Here is a 20,588-nt window from a genome sequence, read left to right on the forward strand (position 1 = left end):
AAATAATCTACAAAACATATACACATAACATGTTCTTTACTTTTTTTCTATAAGAGTTAATTCTATCACTAACAAAGGACAGAACTGGTAGGCATAAAATAGTGTGGAAATGACTTTCTAAAATTTTTCATTTCCATCATTTTATGGCAAACTGTATTTATCTTGAAGATAAATATTTTTTTAAAAAATTCATAATTTGTGAATTGTACCAACTCCTGCTGACATTCAGTATTTAATCCTTGAAATCCATTTAAAATATTTAAATCTTATGCAATTTATTGATCAAGAATACACATGGGAATATCCAGGAATATAAAATAAATAAATAAAATTAGTGCAACTCAGTACTTAAAGCAAGGAGTCAATATTAGGCCAGATTAAGGGCTATCTACAAATTATTGACAAATCAAGGATATAACAATGAAATATAAAGCCACCATAAATCAACTGATTTGGGACATAAAGATTTAAAAATGTAAAAGCAAAATAAATGGATGGTGATGATCAAAATAAACAACCCCCTCTCCCCCCTCAAAAAAAACCCAAGAAAGGAAGACAAATCAAGAAAACACTAAGATTAGATTAAGAGATTCTACACAAGATCTCAACTTGGATACTTAAATTTAGGCAAGCAAAACACTAATTGATTTAATAGAAAAATATTCTGTATGCATTGAAACAATTTCTTTAATTCTGTGATCTGGAAAAAAAATTGATATAAATTATATACAAGTTAAAACCCTTAAAAGTAGAGACCTTGTCTGTTTTCCTTCACTAATGTGTATGAGATGCTTATCATAAAGCTAATTAGCACCTAATCTTTAATGAGGGAAGTGAAAAATAACATCTCTAAAATTTTAAATGCTACAATAATGCCAAGACTTTTGTTACCTAGACATGCAAAATTACTAGTTTACCAGTAACATTTAAGAAAGTATATAGGAAGATAATTGTTTCCTTAAGCAAACTGAAATACTACTATTTTGAAACTGAGTGAAAAACATATTCTGAGCCATCTGTATATTACTTAAAGCTGTTCTTAAGATTAATGGGTAAACTTACAATGAACAGACTGTTGGATTTACTAAACAAGATCTAACTTTGTATTAATGGTTTTGAAGACTGTCTTTTCTTCAAAAAATTCAATACATGAAATATTATTTGGAATATCATTGACAAAAGCTTAATGCATAGTTTCTAGTTTACTGGTATACGTCCTCATTTTAAAAGGCCTATTTTCCCAGGCAATAATAGGAAATAAAAATTCTCAATTTGTTTTGGAAAATCCTTATCAATTAATATATTGGTATATCCAGTGCTATCAAAAGGTAAGTAAATGTAATGAACAGCAAACTAAAAGGTGAATTAAAAATATCCACTCTGCATGATCTAAGCTTTCACTGAGTCTTCTTCAGGAGGAAACTGTAAAAATGAATCTCACTAGCATTTGCTTTGCTTGACAGCATAACTGTATAGTAACCAAAGTAGCCATATGTGGCCCTCTATATAAAGCCTCAGAAACATGCACCTTTTGAATCATTATGCTTGGTACACATTTTGTGCCCAATAAATACTTGCTGAATGAACTTTTCCAGTAGGGCTGGATTTGGGCTAGGCCAACCAAATTCTCACATACTTGAATTTCGCCTGTATTTTGCAAGAAAGAGGGCAGACGGGATAAAGATGATTGATTCAGGAAGAGAGCAAAGCTAATTGGCCCAGTATGAATATGATCATGTGATCTACTAATCAACTGTCCTCTAGCAAGCCCATTTACAGAAACCTAAAAACAATTATCACTAGTCTGTGGGCTTCTGATATTGTGGAGGGTGAATGTCTAGAAGTGGTGCCCTGCTCTAGAACTCTGTAATAAACTCGGTTTTTCCCGATTTTTTTTTTCATTTTTCAAAAATTTTTAAAAAGGTTTTTTGTAGATAATAGTGTATATTATTAGGAGCAGGAGTTCAGAGGGGGGGGGGGGGGGGGGGGGGGGAGGTCAGGGCCCTTATAACTGTCATTTATTCATTAACCAAATACTAAGCATCCACTGTGTATGTCAGGCGTTAGTCTAGACACCATTTTCTCCACAAAACACCAGTGGAGAAGAACAAAACTCCCTGCCCTCCTGGAGCTTAACATTCTACTGGGGGAAAACAGGTAGTAAGATCAACACGTAAGATCTGTAAAATGCCTGAAGGATAAAGTGGGAAAGGGGGACAGGGAACATGCAGTTTCAAGAGGGGGCCACGGAAGCCCCGAGGTGACATCTGAGCAAAAAAAAAAAGGTGAGGGAGCAAGCCCTATGGATTCTTGGGGGAAAGAGGCTGGCACAGGGAATAGCAAGGGCAGAGGTCCTGCTCGCAAGAATGTCAGGGCAGCTTCTCCCCCACCCGCGCGCAGTATTTAGGCCACGGTCAAGACTTTGGCTTTTCCTCTCGGCTAGATGCAATGCCACTGCAGGGTCTAAAGTAAAGGAGTAACAAGATCTGATTTAGTTTCTCGAGTGATTTTTGAGGCAAATGGAATAGCCTGAGTGCAAGTTTTCCCATTTACTTTTAGCGTATTGGAAAACATACACGAATACGTAACCAATACAATAACGTATAATCTAAACTCATGAAATTGTAACACAAATTTCGTCCCGCTTGAATAAAGTTCGCTTACCTACGGCACTTTTTACCTGAACAAAAGCGCCCCTTCAGTTTACACTAACTTAACAGAGAACTGCGAAAAGAGAAAAGTTTGTTACAACAGGAGACCACAAGCATGGCACTGTACGCACAATCACATCTGTGCTCCAGCCTCGTGCAGTACCTCACTGTTTCAGATGGAAAGAGGAAAACGACGTTGGAAAACGGCCGGCCCCCGTACCCGCGCCCCCCCCCCCCCCGGTCGCCCACGGTCTGCCGGTGGCCCGAGTCGCGGCGGGCGGCTCTCCCCGCGCGCCCGGCTCCACCCACACCTAGAGAGGGGCGCGGACCCGCGCGCTCTGGTCCCGCCGCCGGCCAGCTCCTCGTTCGCACAGCGTCGCCTACAGGCCTTTATCCCGACAGTTAGGGAAGAACCAAAGCCACCGCCAACAAAAAGACCAGAAAAGACCGCATATTTCCAGAAACCAAAGCATCACAAACACGATTCCAGTTCAATCCAGCTGGGAATCTTCTTCACCTCCAAGGATTGCGTTCTCGCGCCGCAGAAATAATGCAGACACGGGCGTAGAGTCCGGCCTCTCCAGGGGAGAGAAGGTGTGCGAGATACATCCATCCACCAGACTGCAGAGACACCATTTAAAAAAATGCACCGTCGCCGTCGAATCGCGGGCGTCCTCTACCTGGCCGCCCCGAGCTCGCCTCCCTAAGCTAATGACCACCAGCTGGGTTAGCGGGCTTGGCCTGTGAGCCGGGTCCGGCCGGAGCGCCCCTCACGCCCACGACCACCACCGAACTCGGGCCCCGCTCCGGTCGGCCGCCAGGAAAATAAAAGACCGGGGAGAGCCGGCCCGCCCGTGCCGCAGCGAAAACGCCGCTCCGCAGGATCGACAATAAAAGGCAACATCCGCAGTCGCTCTGAGGAGAAGGGCGCAAAGGAGAGCCGCCACCGCCCGCTGCCGGCCCCGGCCCGTCCGGGCGCGGGGTGGTGCGGCGCGGCGCGGTGCGGCGCGGCCGAGGACGCGAGCCGAAGTGGCGGCGGCAGCGGCGGTGGCGGAAGTGGAGTGGGGAAGAGGGGGTGGTTGTTAGTGTTTGGCGCCGGCGGAGGGAGTCATTCCTGCAGCTGCACTTCCGGTCGGCATTTTGTTCTGAGAGGGAGAGACGGAACGAGAGAGAGACACACACAGGGCTCCTTCCCCCCCCGCCCTCCCCCCCCTCCCTCCGTCGGTACCGACTCACCCGACACCACCAAGCCGCAGGGAGGGACGCCCCCGCCGACAGGAGGATTGGTTCCCGGGCCGGCGGCGATGCCCCCCCGGTAGCTCGGGCCCCCGGTCGGGTGTTTGTGAGTGTTTCTATGTGGGAGAAGGAGGAGGAGGAGGAAGAAGAAGCAGCGATTTGTCTTCTCGGCTGGTCTCCCCCCGGCTCTACATGTTCCCCGCACTGAGGAGACGGAAGAGGAGCCGTAGCCACCCCCCCTCCCGGCCCGGATTATAGTCTCTCGCCACAGCGGCCTCGGCCTCCCCTTGGATTCAGACGCCGATTCGCCCAGGTAAATTCCTGCTCTTTATTTCGGCGGCGGCGGCGGCGGCGGCGCCAGGTCCTCAGCGTCTCTCCTCCTCGCTCCCCTCCCCGCCGTTTCCTTAGCGGCCCCAGGTCTCCTCCACGGGCGAGTCTAGAGTTCGCTCCTCTCTGGTGGCAGCCGCCCTGGGTGGCGGTGGTTTTGTACTCTCTCCCGGCCGGCTCCGGTGGCGGGGACGGGGCTCCTGCCGGGCGGCCGGGGAGGCGTAGGCCCGGCGGAGAGTGCAGGCCGCGGGCCAGCGGAATCTACTTGAGCTCGGGGATTAGGAGAGCTCCGGGCTGAGCGGAGCTACTGCTGGTCGGTGACAGGCCTCGCCCGGGAGAAGAGCCGTAGCTAGTGAGGAGGCGGAAACAATACAACTAACAGCGAATGTGCCCTGATCGTCCCCATATTTACAACTTTCCTGGTCCGGGAGTGGGGAACGTCCCAGTGAAACAAACAACCCCCCTTCTTCCCCCTGTGACCCCATGAAGGGAGGAAGTAGTTTCAGTTAGTGAGACAAATGTAAATACTCAGACACGGATCCAGTGGTAATCCTTGCCCTGTGTAAAACTTGTTTGGACATTAGAAAGTTAATAAAGACTCATTTCCTTTTTTTCAAAGAATTAAATTGCCCACATGAATATTTAATACAGAAAACCGTGGGGTGGTAGACACTGCATGTGCCCCCGCTTCACCAAGAGCTTTTATGTTGTTGTTTGACAGTGTGTGTTGCACATGGACTTTTTATTCAAAGCAAGTGTAAAGTACTTGACAGGTTTACCTTGCCACTTTAGATTTGTGTGCGTTATATAAGGACAGTTTTAAACGACTATACATAAAATACTCAGGTACTTCCTGATCTAAGCGTGTAGAAGCATAAAAAGAATATTAAATGTTCTGAGAATTGTACCGAGGTACAGGTAAAACCAATTTTCTTTAAAAGCATAGAAATTAAGTTATGCTTAAAATCCCAGGGAGGTTAAAAAAAAATGTGGAAGGTGCCATCCTTTCATGTCAGGGCAGATCTTCTTGAGGTCCCAGGATTGTCATTGGCTGTTTGTGCCCATGATGTTTGACTGTGTAATGAGAGAGGTGTCATTTTAATAGGTCAAATGTATCTGTAAATGCTAGAGAAAAAATATCAGTTCTGCCTTAACAAATTGTAGTTTACGAGTAAAGTGTCCAGAGCTTGTTTATTGAGGCGTTGGTAAGGTAGGTTGGTATAAAGGAAAAACAATCAATTTAAAAGTCCTCAGCCATACAAATTGCATAGAAAAAAATAAATGTACCTGGCATTAGACTGTTTTGATACTTTGTCTCATATTCACTGAAGGAAAACTTTCACTGGTTAGAATGAAGCAACACTGATCAACAAAGTCCCTTGTTTTACTAATGGGTGTTACATTGGTTCGGATTTTTTGTGTCTCATTAAATTATTATTGTCATTGTAGAGTAAGTAACTTTTCTGAAGGTTATTTTTGAGTTTAGCACTCTGCTTAAAATAAATTGTTCCACATTTCCAGCAAACGTATGGATAAATGTTAAAAAGAGTGAAGTTAATATAGCTGTCACGTACTAGGCATGTTTTTAATGCTATAAATCCGTGTAGTAGTCAGTAGCGTGTCCGTGATTTGTATTGGTCAGGGAGCAGTTTGAATTTTAAAAAGCCTGAAGCTCCTGCTGAGCCCCAATCCCGGCCTCCCTCCCTCCCACTAATCTCCCATTCCTGTCTTTGTGCTGCCTGCTCCTGTTAGACACTGTTTGCTGCAGGGCCTCAGGCCTACACTGGGTGGGGGGCAGGCGAATGGGGGCTTGTTGGGGGGAGGGAATACAGAAAGGAGGAACACTTCACATCTTAAGCAGAGAGTTTGGGACTGGGGCGGGGGAGGGTGGCGAGCGGGTAAGGGTTTCAATATAAATGTTTGAAAGGCCCTTATATGAACCTGTGATACCTTTACAACTTTTATTTAAATAAAATACGGAGACGTATGTCAAAGGATGAACATATTTCCACTAAAGGTAATGGGAAGGAGGAGTTCTGCTTGCTTAGTTTTCATCAACAGAAGCAACTTATTTTTAGAGTTTTATAGTTAAAGGGAGCTTTCTTACACAGATGTTTGAATCAATGTGTTAGATATCTTTTTATGTGACTGATTTTTTTCTTGTGACTTTGGAATTAAAGTGAATTAGTTCTTACCAGATCTTATTTTCCCAACTCTACATATTTAGTGTTCTGTAAGTAATACAGGTTGTGTGATAGCTTTCATTAAGATAGTATAAACATTTTAAAGTAAATTGAAAATATTTTTTGTTTGATCCAAACCAATTATATGAGTTATTTTTAAAGGAAGAAACATTGTAAAGCTCAAGGAAACCCTAAACTTGAACTTTAAAATTTTTGACAACTTAGTTGGAAGGAATAGTTTGTATTTCCCTAGAGATTATAAATACTCTGTTCTACCTCCCCTGTATTGGTTGTATGGATAGTCACCAGTGGCTATTTTTGTATTTCTACTGTTGTTGTTTTTTTTTTTTTTTAATTTAGTGAAAGAAAACCCTGTAAGTATTCCAGTAATCTTGTAATGTTAGTTATATTATTTGGAGAAATAATTCCTAGTATTATTCAGCAGTGTGGTTTATTGTTTCTCTCGAATCTACAGAGCTACCAATAACTGAAAATAATTACTTGAAAAGAAAGCAACTTTAAAGTAGTGAAAGCCTAGTAAATCAAATTAAAATTGAATATTAAATAGTTATTTTTAGTGTTTTGAGAAGAGTATATAGGATGCTTCTTCTTGGAACCATTCAACAATTTGTTTACTGTAAGTTATTGGAAAGCATTTTGAACCTGCCCTAGGGATCATTATAATACTGCCCCCTTTAAGAAGAAAAAAGTTATATTTGAAGAAAAACTGTGTATTTCAGATTATCTTTGGGGATGAAAAGTGAAAGTTTTTAGTACGGTAGTAAACCAGGTTTTGTTTTTTTGCATAGCGATCATTATTAAATTTCAGAAATACTGTGAGCAAAGCTATACCAATTCAAATATGAAATCTTTTTTTATTTGAAGCCAGACTAACCAACTCAAACATGTATTTTCTAAAACTACTATATTAATTTCATATTTAATTTTTTGGTACTAATCCATCATCAGACTGCTATAGAAACATTTGAACCCACCTAGTTCATATTTTGGCATACCCTATATTTATGTAAAAATTAGTAATACAAGAGTAGATAAAAACTAAAGAGTTTGATCTTTATATAGTTGCATTTAACTTTCGCCACCCCATTGCTTATTAGGAAAAGGATAATTTGTGAGTAATTCTGGAATTTTAAAATACGATTATAGTTTTATGTGAAGTGATTGGGAAGACTGAGGTAAATAAAAGTTCCTTTAAGAGAAATGTAACTTCAGTGCTGTTGATCACATTTACTTGCTATAAAATGAATAGGAAATTATTGACTAGGAACTTTATAGAAACCTGGTATTGAACTGTTTAGTTGAAGATACTTATTTTAATATCCTGAGCATATTAAGTTGGCTTTGGTGATAATTTATGGTACTATATAGCCTTTAAAAATCATTTCAAAATGTACTTTTTAAGCACAGCTTTTCTATTTTTAGCAGTTGTCATTTATAATTATTCTTTGAGTTTTTAAAATGGTTCTTTTTCAAGGTGACCTGAGCTCATTTTTAAATATTCCCATTTCCCTGTGAGAGAAGTGACCGGCATGATTTCCATTTTTTGATGAAAAACTTGATACTCAGAGGCCACATGATTTGTGTAGATTCATGTGGTGAATGAGAATAAGGGATTCTCTTGCTTTTACTAGTTTTTTATTAAATTATGTTGCCTTAAGGAAGTGTGAGCCCTGGTCACGAAGCTAGGTATTGCTGTTGCTCAGTGCCGACGACACTGATACCTTAAGTGACTTTTTCAATGATCAGAGTCCAAGGTGCTTTTTCCTCTTCTTTTAGGGAGATATGATACCTGTCTCTTGATTGTATTTTCCTGGTATGAAAATAGTACTTTTACATTAGAAATCCTGACCTTGTGTGTATGTTTGGTGTTTGAATGATTAAATTTATTTACATTTTGTTCCTCCTTAAGAATGTAAATCAATTAACTGTATTTGTAGTAAATATATAGTAACTCCTGAAAGTGTTTTTATAGAGTGGAATTTTAACGTTTCTAGTTGATTTAAAAGCAATTTTAAAAATACCATGTCTCGACGAACCATGAGAGACTATGGACTCTGAGAAACAAACTGAGGGTTCTAGAGGGAAGGGAGGTGGGGGGATGGGTTAGCCTGGTGATGGGTATTAAAGAGGGCACGTATTGAATGGAGCACTGGGTGTTCTACGCAAACAGTGAATCATGGAACACTACATCAAAAACTAATGATGTAATGTATGGTGATTAACATAATAAAATAAAATTTTTTAAAAAATGCCATGTCTCGAGGCACCTGGGTAGCTCAGTCAGTTAAGCGTCTGCCTTTGGCTCAGGTCATGATCCCAGGGTCTGGGATAGGGTCCGCGTCAGGATCCTTGATCACTGGGGAGTCTGCTTCTCCCTCTGCCTGCCACTCCCCCTGCTTGTGTGTGTGCTTTCTCTCTGTCTCTGACAAATAAGATCTTTAAAAAGAGATAATAAATAAAAATATCATGTCTTTTTACTTATAGTCATCATTGTAATTTTAAAAAGTATTTTATGTGCTCAGAATTTTTTAACCCAAGTAATAAAAATGATTTTAGGTATTTGGTCTTACATATTATTTTGTTTGGTATAAATCTAGGGTCAATTTTAATGAATTGTTTTAAGGCATATTTCTTTCTATCTCCAAAGTGATAGTGTTAGGAGAGATTATTACTTAATACAGCATTGCCAGCTAGATAGATTTTGAGGGCTTATTATGTGCCAGGAATTGTGTTAAGTATGACCCTGTGTTATTATCTCATTTAAAATAAGAAGCTCAGGAAATAGAAACAGTAATCCACAATTTACAGATGAAGAACTGAGGCTGGAAAGGTTAGAAAATTGCCCGTTGTCTTATAATTAGTAAATGTCAGTCTGGTTTATATTTTTTCTTGAGGATTTAGGATTCCACATTTCTAGTTTTAATAAAATCTTCATTTTTTTGGTTGCTCAGTTAATTCAATACTTACAAGTCATGTAGTCAAGGAACCTGTGTACTTTGGGCAAAGAACTAAAGTAGAATTCAGAGTGTATATCCTGTATATATTTTTGAAATCATCAAATCTTTACTGTCTTATATTTCAGTGTTTGTTAAGCAGTCTGCGTAATTTTTACTTTTGTTTTTATTGAGTCGAGATTGTCAAAGCATCGATTTCTAGAAAGGGAAAATGCAGCTTTAGAGAGTGATTTCATTCATAGAAATGTATATGACCAATTGTAATATAGTAGATGAATCTATAAATTAGTATGGTAATTTTAAAAAAATTCTAGTGTTTCTATAGCCAAAGAATGTTAATCCTTTCAAAGTCATCAACTTGGGAAGTTGTGCACTTATTCTAGAGCTTTTGCCGTACAATCTTACGGGGTTCCTTTAGTGAATACCTTTAAAGCCTTTGAGATAGTCTTTTTTTCTTTTTCTTTTTCTTTTTTGGGCCTTAATGGCAAATCTTTATCTTCAGGGGTGAATTTGAGTTTCAGAGACCGTAAAAAGCAATTTAGAACTCAGTTTAGGATAACTGAGATTTAATAAGATCTTTTTTTTTTTTCAAAGATTTTGTTTATTTATTTGACAGAGAGAGACACGGCAAGAGAGGGAACACAAGCAGAGGGAGTGGGAGAGGGAGAAGCAGGCTTCCTGCGGAGCAGGGAGCCCGATGTGGGGCTCGATCCCAGGACCCTGGGATCATGACCTGGGCCGAAGGCAGACGCTTAATGACTGAGCCACCCAGGCGCCCCAGTAAGATCTTTTTTGTGTGTCAGACACTGTATTGAGTGGTTTATGTTTGTAATATGTAATATTATTGAGTGATTTCCATCTACCATGAATCTTCAAGGTATATAATATGAGTCTGGTTATGTTTATGATTCTAAGATACTTGAGAAAACTGAGGTATAGAATGATTAAACGACTAGCTGAAGGTCCCATAGCTGACAAGTGGAAGAAAGTAGGGGAAAGACTCCAAAGTTGATGCTTTACCTATCAACCTTAACCACTACAGTGTGTATCATGATTTGAACCTCTAGCTACCCCGTGAGGTTAGTGATGTGTTCTTGTTTTACAGACAAGGAAATTAAGGCTCATCATGTTTAAGAACCTAGTCCAGGGTAGCAAATCTAGCAAGTGTTAGAGGTGTAGGACTACAGCCTAATATGTCTAATTCTAAAATGTCCTTCCATTCTATCACCCTGCCTCTTCAAGATTTATAATACACATTTTGATGAAAAGGGTAGGCTTCATTATAAAGCAGTGAACTGTTGTCTTATAAAGAGGATTTCTAAAATGTTTTGGTTAATTATAGATGATTGATTATACTCTTTTCTGTAAAATACCTTTGTTCGTTTACACCTCATATAACATACACAATGTATACACAAATATGCATTTAAGTAAGATTTATTTTTAAATATATGCATGCTATGTTTATGGAAATTGGCAAAATGTGGAAAAGGTACTTTCTTTTTCATAATATTGTGATTCAGTTATTTCTTATGAAAATGTCAAGCATTAAAAAATATTCCAAAGAATACATTAAACTTGCAACATAGTTTATGTAGGTAAATTGTTTTGCCATCTTACATGTGTGTAACATCAGTTAACACAAACGTACCAAACTTTTCAAGTGTTCTTTTGTATACGTTTGCCTTTTGGCATAAAGGAAAAACATTTTCAGTATGCAGAAACATGGAATTAGCATTAATTAATTTACTAAAATAATTTTTTATACCTGATCTGTGAGTGGATGTTTTGAGAAGTAACACAGGTAAGATTTTTACATCTCCTGAAAAATTCAGAAGCTATGACATAATTTTGAAACACTCAGTTCCTTTTTGTTGCAGTTATTTGGGTCATTTGTACTTCTCAATCCTTTGGTCTTGTGCTAATGAAATGTATACTTGTTTTAATAGGAGTACTGTTTTTTAACAAGTTATTGATTCTAGGTACCTTAAAAACTTACAGAGCTTGAAACACTAAATAATTATTAAAACTTAAAATATAGTTTACTCTAAAAATATTAATCTTTATGATTTTATATCTAATCTTTTAATTTGCAAAACGAAAATGTCCTTGAAATTAATCCTAATAAGGAGAATAGATCACTGACTTTTCTGAACACTTCTCCTTGGCAACCTTTTCAAGAATTTTAAACTGGCTTTTTAGTTGTCTTTATCTGATAGGATTGTGGCTTGCCAATTTCCACCTAAAAAAATTGATCATCTGAGTTAGGCTATATGTAATTTAGTTTTTCCTTGGTAATGACCAAGGAAATTTTGAAAATTTATGAGTGTAAATTGGGCATAGATTCCCCTCCCTTTTTAAAATACCATTCTTAAAAAATTGATGCACGTGGCAGTTTTATTTCCCCCCAAGGTTCTGCCTATGTCTCAGAAAACTCTAAAGTTGAAAGTTGAAATGTATTGCCCTAAAAGCTACTGTTACCATTCTTTCCCCTTTGAGAAAAGAATTAAGAAACCAGTACTTATGCCATAACCTACCTTCAGGTTATCTTGAAAGACATACATGACATATGCTTTTAATTTAACTCTGTTACAATCTTTTTACTCTTTTCTCTTTCCGTTTTCTTATGTGTTTCTTCCTATCTCTGTCAATGTCCTAAGCAAAAATTTTTTTATAGCATAGTGAACACAGGTGGTACTTTTAATGTGGATGGTTCTGTAATGTATTATTTTCCTTGATGAAACATTGAGCAGTTTGAAAGTCCTCAAATTCTGAGATCTTCATAAGTTCAAAATGTTAGTGAGAAAGTATTGATACTAATTGTGAAAATGTGTATTTGTGTAGCAATCCTGCTTTCTTCTGTAGACATGTGTTACTTCTCAAAATGTCTACTCATAGACCAGAAATTTCTTTTAAGGTGGAAGAGAAAGCATGGTCTTTTTTTTTGTGAAAGTTTCTCTGGTTATTCCATGTCATAACATTTGTGAGTTTATTACTTGTATCTCTTTGATAAAGTAATTTGCTCCTGTGTCTGTAAGCCATACTAAGCCACCTGCTATCTGAAAGGAGGGAGACTTGTATTATTTTCATCTTTATGTCTATAATACCATCACAGTGCTTTTCCTGTTTTGCAAGTATTCAATACTTTTTGTTGAACTGATTGATTAGAATTGAGCTATATGATATTTCCTAAAGATACATTTCTAAATCTAAGCTTAGTAAGTGGCAGTATATGTTTGTGCTAATTTTGAAATATAATTTTCTTAGATATATGTGTTCTTAAGGCTTCTTGCTTCTTGGGTAAGACCATTTTATTTACATACATCCCAACAATGCACACATAACAACTTGTGTGTAAAAATAAATCAAAAAGAAAAACTCAAAACAGAGTTCCTTTTTTAGTTGTTAGTAAGGATTGTAAAGTATATGCAGGGTTTTTTGTTTTGGCCCCTTGGACAATAGAATTGGGAATAAGATACTGAGAGAAGGTATCCAAATACTTTCTTGTTTTAAGCTCAAGATTGGTTTATTATAGTTTTAATTTTCTTTGCTAATTTATGTACTGTGTATAATAACAATGTGGATAAGTTAACTGTAATGAGAAATACATTACAGTACGTTAAAAATGCTATTCATGGGTGCCTGGGTGGCTCAGTTGGTTAAGCATTTGCCTTCGGCTCAAGTCATGAGCCCCGATTTGGGCTCCCTACTCAGTGGGGAGTCTGCTTCTCCCTCTCCCTCTGCCTCCCCCCAGCCCCCGGTTGTGCGCTCTCTCTCTCTCATTCACTCTCAAATAAATGAATAAAATCTTTTTTAAGAAATGCTATTCATATAAAATAGTGCTATTCATATAAAATTTTAGATGACTGAAATTTTTTAAAAATTTAAAGCTTATTGAAGTGTACACAGTAAAAGTCACTGTTTTAGGTACACAGTTTGATGAGTTTTGACAAACATGTTTAGTCTCGCAACCTCCACCACAATCAAAACATAGAATGTTTTCATCACCCCAAAAAGTTGCCTTATGTCCTTTTGTAATCAGTTTCCTACCCCTGTTCAGCCTCTGGCAACCACATGTAATTTCTGTCTTTATAGTTCTGTATTTTCTAGAATGTCATATAAATGGAATCGTACAGTATGTAGGCTTCTGTGATAAGTTTCTTTTGCTTAGCATGAGGCTTTTGAGATTCATCTATGTTGTTGCACGTATTAGTAGTTTGTTGGTGACTGCATTTTGAAATTGAATTAGAATACCCTTTAACTTTGGTACTACTGTCAAAAAAGACTGAACAACTTTAGATATTTTACTTTAGATATTTCTCTCATATCTTGCAGCGGCTTTACTATTGGACATAATATTACTTGCCCATTTTTACCCCTCACCTCCAAAAAATTTGTAATTAACATTACTAGTAAGTGGCATTTATTTATATGAGTTACTTCTGTCAGGTTAGGTGCCCTCTTTTTCATCACAATTAAAATAGGTAGCAGCACATATTTTGAACATCTAGCACATAGAAACTGGAATAAGAAATGAGGGATGGTACAGTAATAACTCACCAAAAATTGAGTTCACGTTTTAAGTTTAATGTTTATTGTTTATACTAAAAATAGAGTATCAGTTATAGTGAAGAACAGTTAGTACCTCTCTTTTAATGCTTAAAGTTAGAGAAGCAGTGCTGTTTACTGAAATTTGGGGCAGATAATGAGTAAAGGACCATTTTCTGGTCATTTTATTTGACCACCTTTTTTGTTTTTTCACCACTCCCTTTTTGAAACCCCTTTCTCCCTTTGGTTCAGGGTTATCTGTCTCTTATTTTTCTTCCCCTGTGTATTTGACCTCTCATTTGTAGGCTCTTGCTAGTTCTTCCTCCTCGTTCACCCCTTAAGTATTGGTATTCCCAAGGTGGTTCTTAAGCCTTCGTTCTGTTCTCCCTTCCTCTTGATCCCATCTATTCATACGACTTTTTACGTGCTTGTTACCTGTATGCTGATGACTCACAAATCTATCTCCAGAATGATATATTTCTCTTTGAGACAGATCCATCTGTCTACCAGGCACTCCCTGATGTCCTATAAATACTGTAAATTCAAAAGTATATAAATCTGAACTCATCCCTCAATTGTTCCCTACTCTTACCACTTCCCCCCAAAAGAAAGAAATCTATGCTTACAACTATGTGAAGCAGGTGAATGTTTCCACCATCACCTCAGCTCCCTAAACTGAAAACTTGATGATAATGCTTGACCCTTTTCCTTTACTGTACCTTCAACCCAGTTGTTCATCCAGTGCTGACGTTCATAACACCTCTGAATATCACTTCAATCTATCCCTCTACTGTTTTTGATGCATAGAGTGGGCGTGTATATACAGCTTGTCAGTTGGAAACTTCTAGCATTCTAAGAAGATGGCACTTGTGAAAGATGTGTTTAGTGTTAGGATATTTTTTTATATGCTTGGGCTCTGACATTTAAAATTAAGGTATATACACGGTGCCTGGGTGGCTCAGTTGGAAGAGTGTGTGACTTGAGCCCCACGTTGGGTATAGAGGTTACTAAAAAAAAAATTTTTTAATAAAATTAAGGTGTAATCTTTATTAACATTCATGCTTTATAGCCTAAATGAGACTGTCTTCTGTACACATTTCCACTAAATCTAAAAATCTAGGGCTTCTGACATACAGCCCAGTGTATCAACCAGAACAGTTTGCTCCTTTATCCTTTTAGAGTACTATAATTCATAAATGTGTACATTCATTTCAATACTGTGTTCATGTGTTTCAGAGCAGAGTCTGAGTTGAGTGGAAAATGGGAATGTAGGAGGAAAGGGTAAAGGAAGGGCTTTTAAATTAACTTTCCTATACTATGGAAACAAGTTCACTTGAATAACTTTCACTTTTACTGCAGATAACAGAAAACTAGAGAAACAAATACAGTGGGATATGATACTGTTCAGTTGGTAGGCATTCAAACATTTTTAATGGCAAGAGTTAGATATGTTATAACTGTATTACTTGTTTATGAAGTTATTGCTGGTGGTTTTGTATAACCTTGCAATGTTTCTTCCTTGGAATAAGAAGTTATTGCCTTCACTCCCCATTTGAACAAAAGGGTCTGCTTAGAGTTACTGGTTTAAATGATCCTGAATATCACTTTGTAAAGGACATATTACAATGTGATGCTATCTTGAAAAACAAAGTAAACCTGTCTTCACTATATCTAGAGTTTATAACTAAAATAATAGGTGCTATATTTTGCTCTAGAGCTAATTAACATGTTTTTGAGAAAATGGGATCAATCTAAAGGCAGTTTACAAAGGCTGATGGGAGAACCCTGTCTTTATTGAGTCTTTGGTACCTTGTACATAGCAACCACTCAACAAACAATTGTTGAATAAATGAATTTAAATTATATTTCAGTTTTGGGACGGACTAATTGGAGTGACAGAAGATAAGTGGGGCATGTTAAACATAGAGTAAGTTTAATGGAAGAAAGAAAGAAAACACAAAGCCCAAAAAAGGTCGGACAACATTTAAAGCAAAGAACTAGTATAATTTAGTTAATTGCTTGTATTTGGACAATTAGACTTGCTTAACTGGGTAAGAAAAAAATCTGTATATAAGTGTCTTGGATTCTTTCTACTCTTTTATTCCTGCTTCAGCTTTGCTTCTGGTTTCAGGTATTGCCTCTGTACTTCCATCTTCACTGCTAAGGGACAAATTTGTAGGTTCAAGGCTAAAATGACCTGCAAAATCCAGATATACATATTCAGAATTGAGAATTGGTGGGAAAGGGAGAGAAGTGTAGTTTTTCAGTCTTTTCCAGTTACTCAGGGTTTGTAGTGTATGTCAGAGTGCCATTGCATGTCTTCAGTATTCAGATGAAGAGGCCTAAAAACTAGAATTTAAAATGACTTAACAATTTGCAACAAATTTGTTTGTGACTGTCCTAGAATACAGTTCAGTATCTGAATCTCTAATATGCTGTCTATCTGAGCCATGCTGCCACCTACATGAATTGTCATACGATTTTAGTGATTCTGATTGTTTTCAACTAGAAGATAGCCACCAGAATTTTAGTGTTCTTTATAAAGGACTTTATAGTACACCAATTCTCCATTCCCTTAGTTTTTTTGGAAAATATAAAACTACTTACAGTTTTCTGGTATGCTAAGTAAGGCTAACTTGTGGAATTTAGAACTTAGAATCTTTTAAGAACTTCAAAGTTAAAGACTTCCTTTTTTTTTTTTTTTTCAATTACAGAAGCAGTGTGGAAAAAACTACATGCTATTTGGAAAATAGGAAAAATATAATCTCATATTTTAGGTTTTTCCTACTAGGTTTTTAATAAAAATATTTATATGAAATATAATTTTAGTTAAATACGTATTCATGGTATAAATTATACATACATAGTCCTGTTTTCTCAAGGTTGTCTCATGAAGATTTTCTTCATTTCCTATGTAGTGTTCATAATTATTTAAAATGTTATCCCGGGGCACCTGGCAGGCTCAGTCAGAGGAGATGTGACTCTGATCTTGGGGTTGTGAGTTTGAGTTCCACGTGGGGTGTAGAGATTACTTAAATAATTTTTTTAGGGACGCCTGGGTGGCTCAGTCGGTTAAGCGGCTGCCTTCGGCCTGGGTCATGATCCCGGGGTCCTGGGATCGAGTCCCACATCGGGCTCCTTGCTCAGCAGGGAGCCTGCCTCTCTCTCTCTCCCTCTGCTTGTGCTCTCTCTGTCAAATAAATAAAATCTTAAAAAATAATAATAATAATATATTTTTTAAAACTTTACCCAATAGTTTTGTGAGAGGATGAACCATACTTTCCTTAGTCATTCTGTTGGACATTTTATTTGCTCTCACTTTTTTCTATATAAAACTAAGGCAGTGGAACATCTTTATATGTACTGTTTGCCCTCCCTTTGGAGGTTTTATTCACTTAGAGTTAGAATACCGTAAGTGGAAGTTGGGCCAAAAGTTTGAACATTTTTATGGCTCTTAATGTGTATTTCCAAAAATAGTAATAATATGTATTTCCATAACCTATTTTCATTCGTGTTTTAATTCATTCAGTAAATGCATTTTTTTCATATAGATGCAAATTCCCTATTAAGATTATTCTTAGGTTGTTTAACTGCCCATCTTCCCCACTGTTGTGGGTGTGATCTCCTTTCAATATAGTTTTGAACTTCTTGTTGATGAAAATCATAGGCTTTTTCAAACTAGGTGTATTTTTGGAGGTATATAGTGAAATTAGCATAGAATCTAATCTAAGCTAGCTGCTACCCAAGTGACATTTAGGCCAGTCATTAAGCTCATTTCTTCAACTGTGAACTGAAGAGGTTCTTGGGTGGTCTCAGGTTTTAGGATTTTCATGGACAAAGCAAAAGGGAAAAAAGGGAATTTAGATAAATGAAAGAAGGGAGTAGTTCCTAGAAATAAAGTTGCAGTTAAAGGATCATCAGTCTTTTATTAGCAGAAAACAAACAAACAAAAAAATGGTAAGGAGATTTCTAGATTGGAGCATACTAAAAAGAAAAGTAAAATTTTTAGGTAGGTCCTAGTACTTACTCCTAATATCTGAGGCATGAAATATTTAGTGTGGTGTGGACATGGCCATGATCTCATACTCATTCTCTTGTTCATCAAACATTGAATGTTACCTATGTCTCAGGACCTGTAAGATGTTAGAGATGGTGAAATAAAAGACTCCAGCCTTGCCTTCAAGGATCTTTTTTTTTTTAAGAGCAGCAAGAGCATGAGGTGGGGGGTGGGGCAAAGGGAGAGGAAGAGAGAGAATCTTAAGCAGGCTCCAGGCCTAACATGGAGCGTGATGCAGGGCTCGATCTCAGGATCCTGAAATCATGCCCTGAGCCAAAATCAAGAGTCAGATGCTTAACCAGCTGAGCCACCCAGGTGCCCCCTAGGATCTTAAAGTCTAATATAGACAGATAAACAAAGGTTATATTATAGTATTAAGATTGACTAAGAGGAGCGCTGAGAGGAATCACCTAATTTGGACTAGAGATGAGGTGTAAACTAAGTTTTGGAAAGCCATTAATTAGACTTGGGAGCCTATGGGGCTGGGGCAACAGTTCAATTTTGGAAACTGCAGATGCTCAGATTATTGGAACACAGGGCTGGAAAAGGAGCATGCCATAGATATTTGAAGCTACAGAGAAGGGTAGAGTCCACATTATGAAGGAATGTATATGCCTTTACAAACTCTGCATTTTACTTTAAAAGCATTAGGGAACCAAGAAATTATTTAGTAATGAAATATTTTGTATTTGAAAAGTATTTTTTTTTGGCAACAATGCAGACAGAGATTAGATAGTAGGCAGAGAAAAGAAGGCTAGGGAAGCTATTTAAGAATTGATGAGGTCCTCGGTTAAAACAGTGAGAATGTGGAGGAGGAAACTTATAAAAAAATGTTAAGGAAATAGCCTGGATAGAGTTTGGTATTTTTATGTAGGTAGATTGGGTAATGGAGAATGAAAAGAGTTAAGGATGCTTCCTTGATTCTCAAGTTTCATACTTGTTGGGCTTGGAATGTGGAAGTTCCATTCACTAATGTCAGGAACATAGGAGAAAGTTTTACGAATTGTACAATGGTAATGTGGAAGAAGGGAGGGAGGTGATACTACAATTTTAGGCATGTCAAGTTTAACCGACCTGTGGGGATTCACGTGTAAGGTGGGTATGGGAGTTTAAATACTTCAGATCTTTAGAGCTCAGAAGACATTAGACTTTTCTTCGGCAAAGTACATAATTAAGAATTGGTCTGTTAGAGGATTATTTTCATGACGAAGACATTTCTAAATTTATGTAGACTCTTTTTTTTTTTTTTAAAGATTTTATTTATTTGAGAGAGAAAGAATGAGAGACAGAGAGCATGAGAGGGAGGAGGGTCAGAGGGAGAAGCAGACTCCCGCGGGACTCGATCCTGGGACTCCAGGATCATGACCTGAGCCGAAGGCAGTCGCTTAACCAACTGAGCCACCCAGGCGCCCTATGTAAACTCTTTAAAAGGACATATAAAACTTAACTTTAAAACCATGTTGAAATCCTAGGATTCCTTTGTTTTCTTATCTGAAAATATCCAGTATAATAATCATTTTGTTATTATAGTTCTGGTATAGATATACAAATTAGAATTAGCACATAGCTTTTAAAGCCAACATAAGTTAAATGACTTTTGACTGCCTATGAATAAGAATACAGGGACGCCTGGGTGGCTCAGTCGGTTAAGCATCTGCCTTCGGCTCAGGTCATGATCCCAGGGTCCTGGGATCAAGTCCTGCATCGGGCTCCCTGCTCCGCGGGGAGCCTGCTTCTCCCTCTGCCTCTGCCTCTCTCTCTCTCTATCTCTCATGAATAAATAAATAAAATCTTAAAAAAAAAAAAATACAGTCTACCTAGAGAAAGACAAATACTATATGATTTCACTTGTATGTGGAATCTAAAAAACAAATGAATAAACAAAAAAGCAGGAACAGACCCACAAATATGGAGAACAAACTGATGGTTGCCAAGGGGGGAGGGGAGTTGGGGGGATGGACAAAATGAGTGAAAGTGAGTGGGAAATACAAGCTTCCGGTTCTGGAATGAATAAGTTGCGGGAATAAAAGGTACAGCATAGGGAATACAGTCAGTGGTATTATATTAGTGTTGTATGGTGACAGATGATAGCTACACTTGGGGTGAGCATAGCATAATATATAAACTTGTTGAATCTCCATGTTATATATCTGAAACTAATGTAACATTGTATGTTAACTATACTTCAATAAAAAACAATTTTTAATAAAAAAGATACAAAAAGGAATACAGTCTATGAAACACTGTATCGCTTTTCATGTTTTAGACAATGGATATTGGAAAATTTAGTGGCTTGGTCAAATTGTTGTAGACACTAATGGTTATTTGAAAATGACTTTCAAGGCTGACCCAGAAGATCTCACCAATCTTAAATCAGGGTTAAAAGTAGAATGGGTGATACCAGGTGTTTTTGTTTTTGTTTTTTTATTTTTATTTTTTAAAGATTTTATTCATTTGAGAGAGACAGATTGTGATAGAGATAGCAAGAGAGAGCATAAGCGGGAAGGAGAGGGGGAAGGAGGCTCCCGCTGAGCAGGGGGCCCGACATGGGGCTCGATCCTAGGACCCTGGGATCATGACCCGAGCCGAAGGCAGCCGCTCAACCAACTGA

At 38.0% G+C, this 20,588-nt stretch overlaps 1 protein-coding gene across 3 annotated transcripts in view; it reads left to right on the forward strand.

The window, feature by feature from the left end:
• The first annotated feature begins 3,869 nt into the window (after nt 1–3,869).
• The window catches only part of LOC118006502 (nipped-B-like protein), a 205,924-nt gene continuing 189,205 nt past the window's right edge, over nt 3,870–20,588 (forward strand). For 2 of the 3 annotated variants that reach the window (XM_034999187.1, XM_034999189.1), the window contains exon 1: nt 4,019–4,200. The gene's annotated coding sequence lies outside the window, so the exon portion shown is untranslated. Of the gene's footprint in view, nt 4,201–20,588 lie in introns of all 3 variants that reach the window. The other variant, XM_034999188.1, reaches the window with a different exon arrangement.

This window comes from Mirounga leonina, unplaced genomic scaffold, assembly GCF_011800145.1.
Source record: "Mirounga leonina isolate KUSES-001 unplaced genomic scaffold, KU_Mleo_1.0 Mir_97, whole genome shotgun sequence".
In the NCBI taxonomy this organism is placed as follows: domain Eukaryota; kingdom Metazoa; phylum Chordata; class Mammalia; order Carnivora; family Phocidae; genus Mirounga; species Mirounga leonina.